Source organism: Falco rusticolus, chromosome 2 (genome assembly GCF_015220075.1).
Source record: "Falco rusticolus isolate bFalRus1 chromosome 2, bFalRus1.pri, whole genome shotgun sequence".
Classification (NCBI taxonomy): Eukaryota; Metazoa; Chordata; class Aves; order Falconiformes; family Falconidae; genus Falco; species Falco rusticolus.
The window spans coordinates 80,186,914-80,202,670 of record NC_051188.1 but is presented as its reverse complement, the minus strand read 5'-3'; the positions used below and the strand labels follow the sequence as shown (position 1 = coordinate 80,202,670).

At 45.6% G+C, this 15,757-nt stretch overlaps 1 long non-coding RNA gene across 1 annotated transcript in view; it reads left to right on the top strand.

Moving 5' to 3' along the window:
- The first annotated feature begins 1,790 nt into the window (after positions 1–1,790).
- Positions 1,791–15,757, top strand: part of LOC119143843 — a 34,433-nt gene continuing 20,466 nt past the window's right edge. Inside the window, exons 1-2 of the long non-coding RNA XR_005102847.1 lie at positions 1,791–1,932; positions 6,292–6,337. This is a non-coding gene — a long non-coding RNA (uncharacterized LOC119143843). The remainder of the gene's footprint in view (positions 1,933–6,291; positions 6,338–15,757) is intronic.

Genomic DNA, 15,757 nt, shown 5'->3' with positions numbered 1-15,757 from the left:
AAAAAAATTGCTGAAAGATTGGGGAATAGGTATGTTTCATAGGAGGAGGAGAGGGATGGGACAGTTCTTGAGCCCCACTGTTTGCTCTGATCTGTACTCTGAAGCAAGAGCTGGCCCCTTGCCCTTTGCCAGACGTTCCTTGGCCACTGCCTCATGCTCTGGCAGGAGAAGGCACTGTGGTGTCACTCCTGCCCCATAACAACCCCTACCATCACCCCCGATGTGAGGGGTCAGCCTGACCCATGGTCCGTGCTGTGTTGCCCTCAGCAGGGCCTTGTTGGGTGCTGCCAGGAGACACATGCTCCATACCTGGGCCCTCCTCCATCACATGGCAGGGTGATCCCATCCCGTGGCCTGGTGGTGGAGCAGCTCCGAGTTTGGGGGGGAAAATCGACTGTCACCGGAAGGGTTATAGACACTGCAGCTGGCGCTGGAAATCCCTGAAACACAGGTGGTTGTAGGCTGGAAGGGCATTCAGGAGAGGCATCGTATGTAGTTGCCCTGTTCATGGAGAGCCAGGGGGAGCTCAGCCAGGCTGTGCTTTTGCACAGTCGCATCTTTGGCAGCACTGCTGGCTTCAGCGGTGGATGCCATCAGCTCTGCACCTCTGCCTCATGCTGGGGCTCACCTGCCTTCTGTTGGGCTGCCCACCTGCTTTTGGCCAGCACTGTCAAGCAGGTGGGACACCTGCGCTAAGTCAAAACCCAAAGACTCTTTGTTGTGTTTTTGTTTTAATTACTTTTCTGCTGGATCCAGTCCCCTATGCCATTTCAAAACATGGCCCCACAGACAACGGTGCTAGGTAGTGTTGAGGGGATTAAGAGAGGGCAAGAAAGGAGGGCAGTGTTAATTGCCTGAGCCGGTGATGCTGCTGATGGCTTTGATTGCGAAACCATAGCCTGTTAGTCCTGGTGTTATTATGTCCACAGGAACCTTTGCAGTTAAAACCTCAGCTGATGGCAACAGCACTCTGGTAAAGGTAGAAGTGTGCTGATTTGCAGCAGCAGCAAGTAACTCCGGAGAATACCCTGTGGCTCCAATACTCTACATCAATCCTACCCAGCCTGTGAACACGTTGTTGTCCTGTGGCAATGAGTTCTGCAGGCTGCCGGAGCTGTGCTAGTCTTTGTAGTAGTACAGGTACAGATCTGAAAAAATATTTTCTCACAGTTCGCATTAATAAAGCTAACGAAACTCTCCCCAGCACATCCACTACTGGCATTTTTCCAGGTTTGAATACAAGGTTTTTAAAATCCCTGCGGTTTTTATATTTTTATTTCTCTGTTAGGAAAAAAGAATATGTATACCTATATAACTATATTAATGTGTATGTGTGCATATATATATATATATATAAAACTGCTGAGAAGAATGAGCCCTGCTGTCGTAACAATTTTAAGCAAGAAACGGTTCTATGAAAAGCAAAGAACACATCAGTTTAAAGAAATGCTGGTATAAAATAGTTGTGCAGATTCTTCTGTGTGCTCTGATTGCTGTGCAGCTTTCCGGGAATTCAGTGCAGCCATAAGCCCAGCTTATGGATGGCAGCTAATGGCTCAGAGCTGTGGCTCCAGGTGTGTAGCTGGATCAGTAAATTTGCCCATATATAAAGAAGAGATTTTTCAAATGCAGAGTGGAGTCCCCTGCTGCTTGTGAAGCCTTCCTGTGTGTCCTTTGAAGGCCGTAGCAATCAATACATGACACGTGACAGCAATCATATATTGATTGTGTATCTTGTCTATTGTATATTGCATATATTGTCTATCGCATATACTGTCTATTGTATATCTCCCTTTTTGCAGCCTGGCACCCCACGATTCATTGATCCTTTGGGGCAAAATTTCCCTTTGGAAATGGAGCAGCCTTCTGTGTCTCCAAAATCACCAGTCTCCCTGGAAATCTGGGAAGCAGGTCACTGAATAAAACACAAATGTAGGTCTGATGGATTTTTTACACCTGAAAACCCCAAACCAAGCAGCCACTTCCCAGCTTGCTGTAACAGCGATGGGCCCAGCACAGGGGGACAGGGTGGGACTGACTTCCTGGCGGTACATTCCTTGCTGAATTACGGGCCTAAGGCAGAGACCTCATTTTCTCCAGATGACTCTCAGGAAATACCCTCCCCATCAGCTATTATTGCCTAAATAATAGGGAGGGAAGTGCAACAGACTTGAGCAATATCTGAGGTACTCCATAGGGCACATCCCAAATCTGGTGTAGGGCAAGGCTGCTAAGACAACTGATTATAATGTCACTCGGTGGGTGTATACAGTTCTCTTTTTGCTCCAGAGTTCTGAGGTCTTGTGGAAAAATACAGATACTTGTTTAGAAATAGGTAACTTGTTGAAAAGGAACATTACAAAATCTCTTCCTAAGCACGGGCCCGTCCTGTCAACATTCGTGCATAGATTTAACTTCAATAATGGTGCCTCTAGGTAGGAAAATGTGTACAAATGTTTGCAGGATTAGAATCTTAAACGTTAAGTTTCCAGAAAGTCCAGTCCAGGAAGGGAAAAGCCTGTCAAGGGAGAGGTCTGCTGGGATTTGATTTATGAACAGGACATCCTGCTTAGTTCTGAGATCTTGCAGATACGATTCTAGTGAGACCGCCGGGTTATTGTGGTGGCAAAGAAAAGGAGCTCACCCTCTCCTGTCTGCCAAAGGCACTCAAACCTGTCTGGGCATTGTATCAGTGCTAAACATTTGGCATTCTTTATCACATTTCATCATCACTGTTTAGTAAGCAATGTTAAAAATGCATGGTATGTGTGCAGCTCCATGCAAGCAGATTGACATGTCTGTCATTAATTAGCAAGTTGCATGCTGTCATTTGTGCAATTAAGCTGAGGGTTGATTCCATAACCTAGCCACAGAAGATGACTGTCCAGAAAGCTGGAGCAAAAGGCTGAGAAGTAGAGCTCTTAGGACGTTTCCCAGTTCTTCTTCGGGATTGCTGCAGCTTCACCTACATTTTCCACAAGCTGTGACACTGGTCTAGCTCAGCTTGTGCTCTCAAGTTTCCTTTGTGTGGGAGTTAGGTCCAGTGGGGATGAGAGAAAGGATGTTTCACTCCCACATCATTCTCTGGTAGGAGGTAAGAGACATCCAAGACATGCTCTGGGGCAGTGATGTTGATACATCTTCTGTTACTCGAGTGAGTAAATCACAACAAAGAGGGTGTAGAAAGCTGCTTTGTTCTTGTTGCTGCCCATGCTGGTGCTCAGCTTGGACCACTGAAGGGTTAGCTGCCAGTGGCTGCCTGAAACCGTCCCCTGGTTTTAGCTGGAGTTCCAGTACTTCAGCACCTCAAGCTACTTCTCTGCTACTTAATTAAGTAGTGCCAGGGCAGTTCCCAGACATTAAGACTGAGTCATCTATACTGTTAAATTGTGAGGATGTTTGAAGCAGGTCTGTGGTCCGGTCCTTCAGATGTTTCCCAGGCATGGGTTGGAAGCCAGCAGGGCCTGGAGACCTTTCTTGGTAGACATTTCAGATGAAACTGCCCTGTTTTGGCAGATAAGAAAGTTCAATAGCCTGGAAGTGCAGCGTTTCATGCGGGCTGGCCTTAGTGCCAGAGGACAGACCTGGGCATGTTTGGTACACTGTGATGGGCATAGCTGGGTGTCTCCAGCTGCCTGTCCTTCGGGCAGAAGGCTCTTTTATTTACAGGGGGGTTACAAAGGATTCTATAGTGCTTTAAAGGACAGTGCTAGAGCTGGCTGTTCAACTAACTATAATACAGTGTGGCTTGGTGGGAGCTGGTAAGGAAAGAGGTGGGTAAACTCACTTGTCTGGCTGCTTCCTCATACATGAAGGAGGGAAGCGTCTGAATTAGAAATAGGTGAGCTGTGTTTACCCGTGTTTCCTTCTGGCTACATCAGTGACAAAGCTAACTTTTTACCTTGTTTTATTTCTGATATGTCACTTACCTCATTCCTTTACCTGGCCCCACATCCCCACAAACTAGTGCTGAACCTCACACTTTGCTGGACATTGCAGAAAATCTCAAGCCCACCTTGTTGTCAGCGGACAGTGTGTGCATGTTATCTAGAGTAAGTCATACAGCTGCAGATTAGCAGAAGGGACCTCCAGGCAGAGTTTCCTCCCTACCTCATTCATTACTCTGTCACTGGCTGCATCCCTGTAATTCATCTTTGTGCTCTGTCATTTTACTGGAAGTCATGGCACTTTCACCTCCGGAAAAAGGGAAATCAAATCAGAAACCCCAGGCAGATGACTTGTAGCCACCTCATGGAGCTGCCTGTGTCTTCCAGTTGCTGGTGTCCAGCTAGCTACGTCACTTCCAGAATAAAGAAGCTCTGGGTGGGTCTGGCTACCCATGGCTTTCACTTGGAAACCTCCCATTTCTAACCTTGTAAGTAGCCCTGAAGGTATGCGGGGCTGCTAAAATTAAAACAGTCTGACCCCAGGAATGGGACGGGTGATATGACAGCTGTGTGGCCTTTGAATCAGTTGTTTATCTAATGAAGGGCGATGTAGCTCTGCCAGTTACACATATACATTGCAGCTGAAGCAGCGCCTATTGGAGATGTGATCAAAGAGCCACCCTGCTGCACAGCGATCCCTTGCTCCCCCTTCCCCAGGGCTGTCGCCAGCATGGACACAGCCTCAGCTGTGGGGCCATGTGTCCAGGGAGGTGGCAAATCTGAGTTTAGAGCACTTTGTCCTGGGTGAAAGAGCACTGCAGCCATGTGACACAAAGTGCTTAAGAGGAATAACATTTCTTGGCTAAATCAGAGAGGTGTGAAAAATTCAAGCTGGTGTGTTGTGCTGCTCTGTGCCTCCATGGTTCTTGACTCTTCCCCAGGATTTTGCTCAGTTGTCCTATCTCCTTTCCCTTCTCAGTTCTCCAGAGTCATGGCCCCAGGTGAAGCCCCCCCCTCTTTTAAGCAAGTTTGTGCTCATACACACCTTCTTTTGCTCCACTGCTCCCCTGACTTGGATTATTCTTTGCTGCCAGCTGCCTTGCGCCAACCTCCTCTGCAGCCAGCAGCTAGGCTTGTTGACACTGAGCAGAGTCCCAGCACCCAGCCTGCTCTCCGGCCACTTGGCCTCATTATGTCCCAACTCTGGAAAAGCGTCTGCTCTGAGAAAGAGAACGCAGGCACGGGTATCCAACCCAGCTTTACTTTTTAAGCTCTGAATGGAATTTCATGCAGTGAAGTGGGATGGAGCAGGTCTGGGGCCGGGGGGGACCATGTAAAAAAACCTCTGTCCCCAAAAGCTGATGCAGAGGTCAGAGGGTGGATGAGAGGAGAAGCTGTGGTGTTGGCATCGGAGACAGGCAATTGGGACAGAGAGGGCTCAACTGTCTTCCCTAATGTCATGCAGGGAGTCTGTAGCAAATTGAAACACCAACTCAGACTTCCTGTGTCTGGACCCCAGCCATGAAGGGCAGCTTTTGGTATGATGAATGAAGAGAAACCCCAGCACACGTGCCTTATCAGCTGGCTCTGTCTGGGACGGAGTGGTGAGGCTGGATTCGGCCCCATGCAAGGCATCCTGGAGGAGTGTGGCGAGAGCTGATGTGGGCTGGGTGGGAGACAGTGGTCACTGGGAAGGATGCATGTGATCGGTGACAAGCAGAGGAGCTGCCCTCTTTTTGCTCACAAGCGCTTTCAAGGTGACTTTGAAGTAGTCTGCAAGATCTTGAGCAGTTTTGGCCGGCTTCTGACGGGAAACTTTGTGGCTGCCAGTGGAGACTCCAGAAGTGAAATAACATGCCTGATAGCAGACCTCATGAGACAGAACCCCTGTGGGTGTAAATCAGCACCGTTCCCTTGGTCCCATTTAGAGCTACGCTGGCTTGCAGCCCGTGCTCCCAGCCATCCTCCCAGGCAGTAAGAAGCACTGGAACAAATTCAGGTGTAATTGCTTCTCACAGAAAAAGCTCAAAGGAAAGGCAGCTCACTTAGTGTGGATAAACCTAGGTCTCATTGTTTTCTTTTCCTTGAAGGAAAGCAGAGTTATGATGCAAAGGCAGAAAGACAGGAATGCCACAAAACAAGCAAACAAGGGTGGAAAGGTTTGCCATCTCACAGTCTTCTTTTCCTACATCCTCCTCCCACATAGCAGCTAGCAAAATGAACTTGAAAACCTGAGGGAACGGCTACACGAACAGCCTCTTAAAAAGCCTGGGCTAGTTAGTTGTCATTACGTTGTTTTTATTCACCAGTGCCATTCCATTAATTTTCACTGCAGTGACACAGCTGTAAAACAGGCTTAATGTAGTGGAGAATCAAACTGTATGTATCTAAATTTGTTTTTCAGAATGGTGCTTTTCTTAGAGGGAAGAAGAAGTGCCTTGAGTTTAAAGGTAAGCTCCGTATCTTCACTGCACGGTGAAGATTTGCAGATATAAATCCCATTCAGATGACTTTATAAAACACTGAAGTACTCCATAGCAGGAGGATTTAACCTTGGGATGTTCACTTGCTGTAATGTGATTAATGAGCCTTTCCCCATGCATAGCAGATATCTAAGCAATTTTTTGTGTATGGAAGTGGAGCAATTGTCTGGCTTTACGCAAATGAGGAGCTACTTCAGTGTTTGCCCTGTGAAGAGACTTCAGTTTCAATGGCCTTCAAGATTGCACTTTTGTGTTAAGTGGAACTGTGATCTTTTTCCAATGAGTGTTGCTATGCAGGGCCAATTTGTGACGTCCATTATTCTAAAATAAGTAACTTCTGCACAGCAGAAATATGCTCCACTTGCACTGCTAATCTGTCTCTCACACAAAGGCATGTTTGGAAGAAAAGTTATTTATTGCAAGTAATAAATGCAGGTTCTCAAAAGCATTTATAACTTCGTTTTCAGAGTCAGAGCACTCCAGTTTGAAATAATTTCCTTTCAATTTTCTGTGTTTTCAATCTCTTTCCTGGCTGTTTTAGACCATATATTGAATACTTAATTATTCTCTGAAGGAGAATCTCAGGCACTGAAAATGGAATACACATAACAATTTTTTTCATGCAAGAATCTCTTCTTCAGGTATCAACTATTGCCTTTTACATGAGAAAAAAACTGACTCTGTTAAATAAGCATGTTATGTTGAAGTCTGCTGCCTCACCTGTGCAAATGGTTATAGATCTCGTCTGTGTAGTTTATGAGCTCTTCTTAGTCATTGGTGTAACAGTCCTTTGAATATCCTCTGGTGGAAAATGGATACCGTAGTTAATGCTTACCTGGTTTGTCAGAAATCACAGAGGAGAGCCCAGGTGCAGTGAGATTTGAAACCAGCTCATGTGTGTTTTTATACAGTATCTTTCCCTCTAGATAAGTTGCATCACTGTAAGAGCAGAGCTGTTTAAATCCTTCCAAAAAGGACACAGAAAGCTTGATTTCGTTACAAACCATGAGTTACTACCTATTGAGGACTCCACTTACTTGAGGAGTTTGTATGTTTTTTTGAGACTGTTCTCAAGAAGGTAACATGCAAATATATCAATATTTGGAAGGGTTTATTGGGTTACTTTGGCATTTCTTCGTGACTTTGGCTATCAGGTGCCATGGGACTGGGAAGTGCAACTGAATAACTCCATGGAAGCAAAAAAAAAAGAAAAAAAGAAAAAAAGAAAAAAAGAAAAAAAGAAAAAAGAAAAAAAGAAAAGGGTGGTTTGCACTTCTATTTCACTCCTGTGTGAGGTGTGTAAGCCTGGCCTAAGAGATCCCAACCCTTTTCCCGCCCCTAGCAGCAGCTGGCTGAGGCTGTGCAGCTGCACAGCTCTTGCAGCAGGACAAGGGCCGACTCCATCCTTGTTGTACAAAGAGTTTGCATACAAGATAAAGTACAGCTGCATCCCCCTCTTGTTTAATAACCATGAACAAATTTATAGCCATCCAAGTAGGTATGTGAATAATTTGCAAAGTGGAAAAGCATGTTTACAGCAAATAATTCATGTGCTTAAAATCCCTACCTGTCCAGTGTGTTAAGACTTACCGTTGCTCTTATAGAGTGGGAGGAACTGCAGGTGTTCCTGTCATCTCTCTGCCTTTGGAGGAAGGGAGAAATTATGGTTCAAACAGGGGTTAAACCACTGTTCCAAGGTCACACAAAAGCTCTGTGGCAGTACTGGAAATATCTGTATTTCCCTCTCATTTTCAAAATCCTGGAAGGATTTCATCCTTTCTGGCAGACTGTGTTAGTCAAAAGAGATTTATCCTGTTATTTGAAAGACCTGTTGCCTAACAGTTCTGTCCTCTGAGGAAGCATTTTTTCACAAGTTTGTCTTGAATTGGTTTGGTTTGATTTTCATTTTTTTCTTATAGCCCACAGCAGAACTTGTACCCCAGTATAACTAGTTTTCATTAACTTCTTTATAAAATGCAGGGCAAGTTGTGTTGACTTCTCCCTCTGGGAGTGGAAAATAAAAGACAGCCAGTCCCTTAGCAAGGTGTAAAGCCTGTGCGGGACCCTGGTTCAGCTGAGTTCACTTGAGTGTAACGAACCTGCACACACATCAGGCAGTGGGCTGTATGCTGGGGGCTATACATAGTGGATGGTAGAATATGAGTTTGCATGTGCAGCTCTTTCTGAGGCATCAGTGCATTGTTGCTTCAGCCCATTTGAACTGTGTGGCATGTTGCATGGCTGGCATGTGTTATCGCCAAGTACAGTTATACTTACATTGCTTACGAAGGCTGCCAAGTCCCTCTGAAGGACAGAGCTTTCTGGGGCTCCTTCCCTCCTCAGCAGCCAGGCTGCTCTAATCACTGTTTAAAAGTGGGGGGGGGGGGGGGGGGGGGGGGGAAAGAAAAGCAAAAAGCTGTGAGCTATTCTGTAAAGTCATGGCTTGCTTCTTTCACTTCCCTCCTTGGGACATGTCTCCAATATGAGGCTGATATTTATGTACATGTAATGCCTGTGTCCCGGGGGGAGGCACTCCTGAGTCAGGAATTTGTTGTGTTCCCAATTAGCACACTGTAGCCATGCCTGCTCAGTCCTGCCACCCTCAATTTCCATCTATGCCACTGGGAAGAGAGAAGAAAGCTCTTCCCCTGGTGCTGTCACAACTAATATGCTGGCCAGACTGGCTGCATCCAGGAAGGCAGGTGGTGCCACCCTCCCCAGGACTTGTGCAGTCTCCTGGGGTGTTGATCAGTGACCATGCTGACATGGACACCTGGAAATGACACAGAGAACAAACCTCACTGGGATAACTGAAAAAAACACCATGTCAGGCATCATACTGTGGTCATTGATTGTCCCAGGAGAGGTTTGCACCCAGCGAGAGGAGGCTCCACGCTCCCCTGTGAATATCTGCAGAGCTGTTGAATTCTCTCATGCCTACGAAGTTTGTTGATAACTCACCAGAACTTTTCTGGGGTTGTTCTGGAGGCTGGCAATCCAGATATGCTTGAGCTTTTACTTTGGGGTTGAGCTAACAAGTATAAATGAGGGCTCAAGTTAGTTTACAGATCCATAAAAGAGGTGCTTTGTTTTTTACAGCTCTGTATGCATTTGTGTGTGCATGCATGCACATACATATAAAGAAGAAATACGGGCTGTTCCCTTGGCCTCGTCCCACTTTCCATGAAAAGAAGTGTTCCCCTGGAAGCTGCAGCCATTCACGTCTCACGATCTGCCACCTGTCAAAGCAATCTGAGATTTACTAGTGACAACTGAGTGCTGATGTCTGCCATCCTTGCCCTGCAAATAGCCAATGCATTCCAAGTACCACGGCCCTTGGCCCTTACGTCAGCTTTCCTCCCCAAGATTAGTTCAAACTCAGCCAGTTACCCAGTGGCCATTTGGAGTGATTCACTCTTAGAAGTACATATCTTTGACACTCACTAAAACTTCAGGGGGAAAATGAGTCATTTCACATTATAGAAAGTCATATCTTGCCCTTGGTATTTCTATGTATACATGAGTGATAATCATTTATTTTTAGATAAGTTTATCCAGTAAAAATGCTGCTTCCTTTGATAAAGGTCGTCTCAAGAGCCACATGCTAATATTCTGCTTATTGCACAAATGCTATGGGAGAGTATTTATTTATTCACGCATTTGCAGCAGTGCAGTTGAATGACAGGAGCTACAGTAGTGGCTGATTGCTGGGAGTCAGCCTGCAGACAGGGTCCCTGCTGTTAGGCTTATCTGTCGAATGTGTGTTCAATACTGTCGTGAAATCATCCCCTTTCTGGCATTTGCTCTCTGAATCACTCGGGTCTGCCTCCTAGACTGTCTGGCAAGGGCTGTTTTCAGGATGCAGAAAATCCTGGCTTTTCAGGGAGAGCCATTAGACAAGATATTGGTCACGGTGTCCTGGAGGAGAACTTGGCTATGGCTAAGACCAAGCAAACAGATAAAGCAGAGCCTCAGGCCTCCCTAGGTCTTGTCACCATCCCAATGAACCGAACCATTCGACGTGGCAGTGGTGGGTGGATGTGGGTTTGGTCCAAGCATACCATTGTGCCTGTGCCCCCCACAGCAGATCTGTGTCGGGACCCGTGGCAGTTTTGAGACGTGACAACCCTGATACTGCACCCAAGTGCTTCAGCTGCAGCACCCTCTGAGTAACAGCCTCACTTTTTTTGTGCAAAACACAGGAGCACTCCTGCCTCGGGGGTCATCTGGCCTTGCTTCACCCGGTTTCACCCATGGCAGGTCCATCCCCTGCTAAGCCTACATGAGGAGTTCCTTGGCAGTTCCCGAGGGGCTCCAGCTCTTGAGCAAGCACAAACCTCCACTGCTTTGTCGAGACATCTGCGGAGAAAGGCAGGGAATACCATCTGGCCATAAGAGGCATTTCGGTGCCCTGCCTGAAGGGAAGTGGGAGAACTTTCTACTGCACTTAAATGTCTTTTTTAAACATCTTTTGAGTTTTCTGTATGTATAAATAATGTGTGTAAATATATGTTTATATTATAGATAATATGGAAATTTATATTTAAAAATCCCAATGCATAGCTGTGTCCCAGAGGGGAAATTTGCAAATTGTTGAGATTTCGTTTGCTGCCCCCCGAACTGAAAATGATTTGGATATAATTCTTACAGAAGCAGCTTTCACCCCAGTCATTAATGAATCCAAAATAACAGCAACATGTACCTCAGGGGCTGTGTGTGTCTCAATACCCAGATGCTGAATGCCCTGGGTGTGTTCTGTGCCCCCCATGCCCAGCCAGCCCCTCAGCAGCCTCCCTGGAAGCAGGGGTCAGTTCTGCCAGCTGCGGTGGCAGGACCTCGTTTCACAGCCTGCAGTAAAGGACGTGTTCTCAGTTTTGAAGCTTGGCCTCTGGGTTTTGGGCTGTATCCCTTGCAGAGGAGATGCAAGGTGCCCTTCGGCACGGAGTGAGGGAGCAGGAGAGGAAGCTGAGCAGTGCAGGCAGTGTGTGTCGCCTGTGGAGTGATTCCCGCCTCCTCCCGGGGAGGCAGGCTCAGTCGAGCTGTCTCATGTGCCAAGTTTGGCCTGTGCCTTTCTCATTTGAGCCTCTTGCCCTGTAGCATACATTTGGGGGGGAAATCCCAAGTGCCTTTGCCCTTCTGTACAGATGTGTTTTCCCTCTCTGCTCCTCTCCTAAGGCCTCCAAGGCCAGAGTTCATCCCCGATCTGGAGCCACTCTCTAGGTCTTGTTCCCCAGGACTGGCTTCCAAGAGGCAGTACCCAATGCACTCAATAAAACCAAGTCCAAATTGTGACTCTCTGTCCTTCCCATCCTCCAACAGTTAAATGTAATTTTGGGTATAAACTATCCAGATTAAAAAGATATCTGAGATATTTTACTATCATGCTGTCTCTTAAGTTAAATAAACACTATAAATCAGTGTAATCAGCTCTGACTGAACTTTCACATCAAGCTTTAGTTTGATGTTGAAATAAGGTGACATACCAATTTTGAGAGTACTGACTTATTCCCTATTGGTGTTTATGTAAAGAGTTCAGCTCATGGACTTCTCCCTGCACCATGGAGATACTGCCAATGTTACTCAAAGTGGTGTTTTCCCACTCTGTCTTGCAACGTTCACCAAATGCTCAGGAAAAACGGGTCTCAGACAGCGAGCACAGATGTTATATCATTTTGGCTCTGGGTGAAAGAACGTAATTATCAGAAAACTTTTCTAGGTAACAGGCTCATTGTCTGCTCCATGTAAGGCAATTTCTTGCAAATGATCGTATCACAGGCAAAAGAGCAACCATCGTCTTATGGCAGAATAGTGTAGTAAGTATGCATGGTAAGGACCTGAGTGAGAATCAAGTCAGCAAGATGTCTGTCTACTTATGGTGAAGCTTTCTTGCTACCTTACAGAGAAAAGAAGGAAAACCAAGAGAAAAGACAGGCTGTATATGATAGAAGATGTATGCCTCAAATGTGACGTTCAGCAGTTTGACCATTTTTACTGCAACAGCAGAGGAAGTAAGGCAAATGCTTTGCATGCCTACACTAGGACATATTTATGTTTTATATGACTGGATGACATAAAAAACTGGTTCTCATCTTTTTCTGTAGCTGTGAAAGCTGGCCATGTTCATGCTTCACTAGGCCTGCTGGAGCCAACCCATCAGTGATGAAGTCTGTTGTTTGGCAACCAATGGCCATAGAAATTACCAAACCAGACAGAGCAGTTTAGTGCTTCTTGATATTTTCCCTGCCTGCAGTCCAGCTGCAGAGCACACTCTCCCATTCTGCTTCTCTCACATTTTTGACAGAGATAAAAACTTTTCAAATCTTTTAAATTATTGCGTTCATAGTCTTCAACGTTTTTAAATCCTTTGTGATCAGTTTGCTTGACCTTTTTACAATGGAGAACTTTGACTTTTGTCTTCCAGTTCCTAAAATCAAGCACAACAGCTTTTGGTTGAACAGTGTCTCTTATGAAAATTTTGCCAGTCTAGATGTAAAGGCACGAAGTAACAGGGATTGCATGATATGCCTTTCTAATGAGTCCCTTGACCGATTGCTTTCAGTATTAGATGTCTGGTAGCATAATGTTTTCCTGAGTTCAGTTTCCAGCTGCTCTTTTTAGCACTCCGTTGCCTGCTTTATTAAGGAACCATCTCTACTGTATAGTGCTTCCTTTTCAAGGTGCCTGGACACTTCCCTTTGGTATGCTGTGTAGAAATCCTGAGCTCTTAATCAATGACAACCTTTGATGGGGACCTATTCCTATTGCAACTTGACAGATCAGGGGGTGCATCTGCAAACTAGAATTACGCATAAGGCCCCATGGCCATGTGTAGGCTTGTGCTCTTAGGGCTGGCCCCTGTGAGGTGCTTACCGTGTCTGTGTGATGCTGAACATGCTCACCTCATCAAAATATTTGCTGATGGAGGACATTCAGCATCTCTCAGGCAGCCTGGGCGCCTTGGATGATCAGCCTGTGTAAATGGAGTTTACTGGCACCTGGGCTTTCCTGTCCCTGCCAAGCAAAGGGCTGTTGCATTGAAACCCCTACATTAGGGGTTACCTCTTGTCCAGCCAGCAGCTGATTGAAAGAATTAGGGAATCCTGGGTGTATTGCAGATGAGTTGCTGGGGCTGTCGTAGTGGAGTTATATGTGGGAAATGTAAGGGGGTAAAGAGGACAGTATGTACTTAGAAATTATTCCTGTAATTTAATTATTCATTTCTAGTTGGTTTGTTGGTTATGGGTTTTTTTCTTAAAGCAACTCCTGACAGTCTTTTATTTGCAAAGAAACATGATGTACTTATCAACAGCAGGAAAACACAACTGTTTGTTGAGCTGTGGAATTTTTAGCTTCTGCTTTCCCTTGAGCTGCTGATGAGACATTGAGAAATACTTGTTTAGTGGCCTTAGAGTTGTGTAAATCATTTTAGTCAACAAACTTGGCTGCTCTTTCAAGTTAATGTGCCCTTAAAATGTAAAAACATTAAACTATTTGGTTTTGCAATGTTAATGTAAGTACTTTTGCTTATAAACAAGAAGCATCTATAAAAAGGACTCTGCAAAACAGTCAGTTCAGAATGTGCAATAGTGCTTCTTCCACGGTGTCAACCCTTTCCAGAGAATGAGCTAAGTCACTATCCTTCTGAAGCCCACGGATGTGTTTCCATTCAAATCAACCTAGTCAATATTTGGCACAGTAAGAAAACAAGCTCTGGGTGTCAATGTATTCTACCTCTCCCAGATGCACAGACATGCATTTTGGCCCTCTGACAGTGTACATTTTATAGTTATGCACTGGTATATTGATGTAAATCGCAAAACATTATTTAAGTCCATAAATAGAAAATGAAGATGCAAACCCTAAAGCTCTCCCTTTAGGTCAGAATCTCCTTTTTCCTGTCAATTACAGTTGCCTATGCCATGGAAGTATGTCAGCAGCTTTCCTGCTGTACATATTATATCGTGTATTTTGCAGCTTAAACTTCAGTCTTTTTTCATATTAAAGCCCTGCTGGGAGTATTCAGTCATACAAAGTCTTTAAAGTCAGTGGCAAGGATTCTTGTTGACTTCAGTGGAGTTTGGATCAAGGCCATATAATTAAGCCACAGAAAAGGCTGTTTGGCTGTAGTATCTTTTTCTGGTTTAACGGTGTTACCTGGATAGGATCATATAATCTCCATCCTATAAGGCTAGTAAAAATGGCACCAAAAGCTACTGAATAGCCAGCAAGCTGCTGAAAGGTTGTTGTTGTTTTCGGCTGAATTATTTGTTGGCACTGGAACCTAGTTTTTCCTCCTTTTTTTGTTGTTGGCAAAACATCCTATAACTTTCCTGTTCACTTGGGTGACTGAGTTTTGCCAGTTGATGTCCTTGCTACACAGACTGTATTCATATACCTCTGAAATAAAATTATTTGTATGAGCTGGAAGAGGGGTGCATCCTGTTCCCTGTCTGTCTTCTACCTCCATTTTGCACATTGGACTTTGATGACAACCATGAGGATGCTGGTACAAGTTGAATGGTGTGACAGCCTGTTTTGATGTGCTCCTGCACAAGGCATCTCTCCCACTCTGGAGGCTTTAACTGTGCTGGAGGGCTGCTGCTTGGACAAGAAAAGGTCTGATCTCGATGGTGGTCTCAGTCGTTCCCTGAGGACATGGTATGATAGCTCCTGACCCTGATGTGAAAAAGCATGCAGCCTCCTGTGTTGTAGCTGCTGGCTATCAGTCACTGTCTCTGTCTGCAGCTGCCTCCTCTGAAGTGTGTTTCATCTGTGATAATAACAACCAGCTTCTGATGTGGGGACTCAAGCTCTGCAAAGGAGCCCCAGATCCTCTCTGAAAGACGCTTGGTATGATTCCCTCCTTCTGTGATACTCATCCCAGGTATTTCTGAGCTCTCAGACACTTGAGCAGAGGCAGCTTGAGGAAGAAACCCTCAGGGTCCTCAATACTACAGATGGGCTCACAAGCAGAGGGCTGTAGGAAGAGGAGGGGAGAGGGAAGGACCCAGAATACTGAAGGGCTGTGACGTCCTCTCCTTTCTGGGAGAGGTGGGAAAACCAAGGTTTTTGGTTAAGTACAAGCAACTTGCCCATAGAGTTGTTGCAGTGTGCTGAATAGCATATATAAAGTTGGAAATAATTATTTTGATTGCACTGTGGTGTTAGGGGCAGTGGGTTTTGCCCTATCTCAGCTGCCTTGCTGGAGAGAAGGGAGGCAGCTGCCTGCAGACCTGAGCAGCGTGTCTGGGAGCACCAAGGAGGGAATGGTCTCCTCCTTTCCCCATTCCCACACCTTGAGCAGGTAAGGTCTGCTTACAGCTGTCTCCTGAGTTAACCTCAACAACCCAAGGCACAGAGGAACTTTTGGAGAGCCTTTGACCTTGC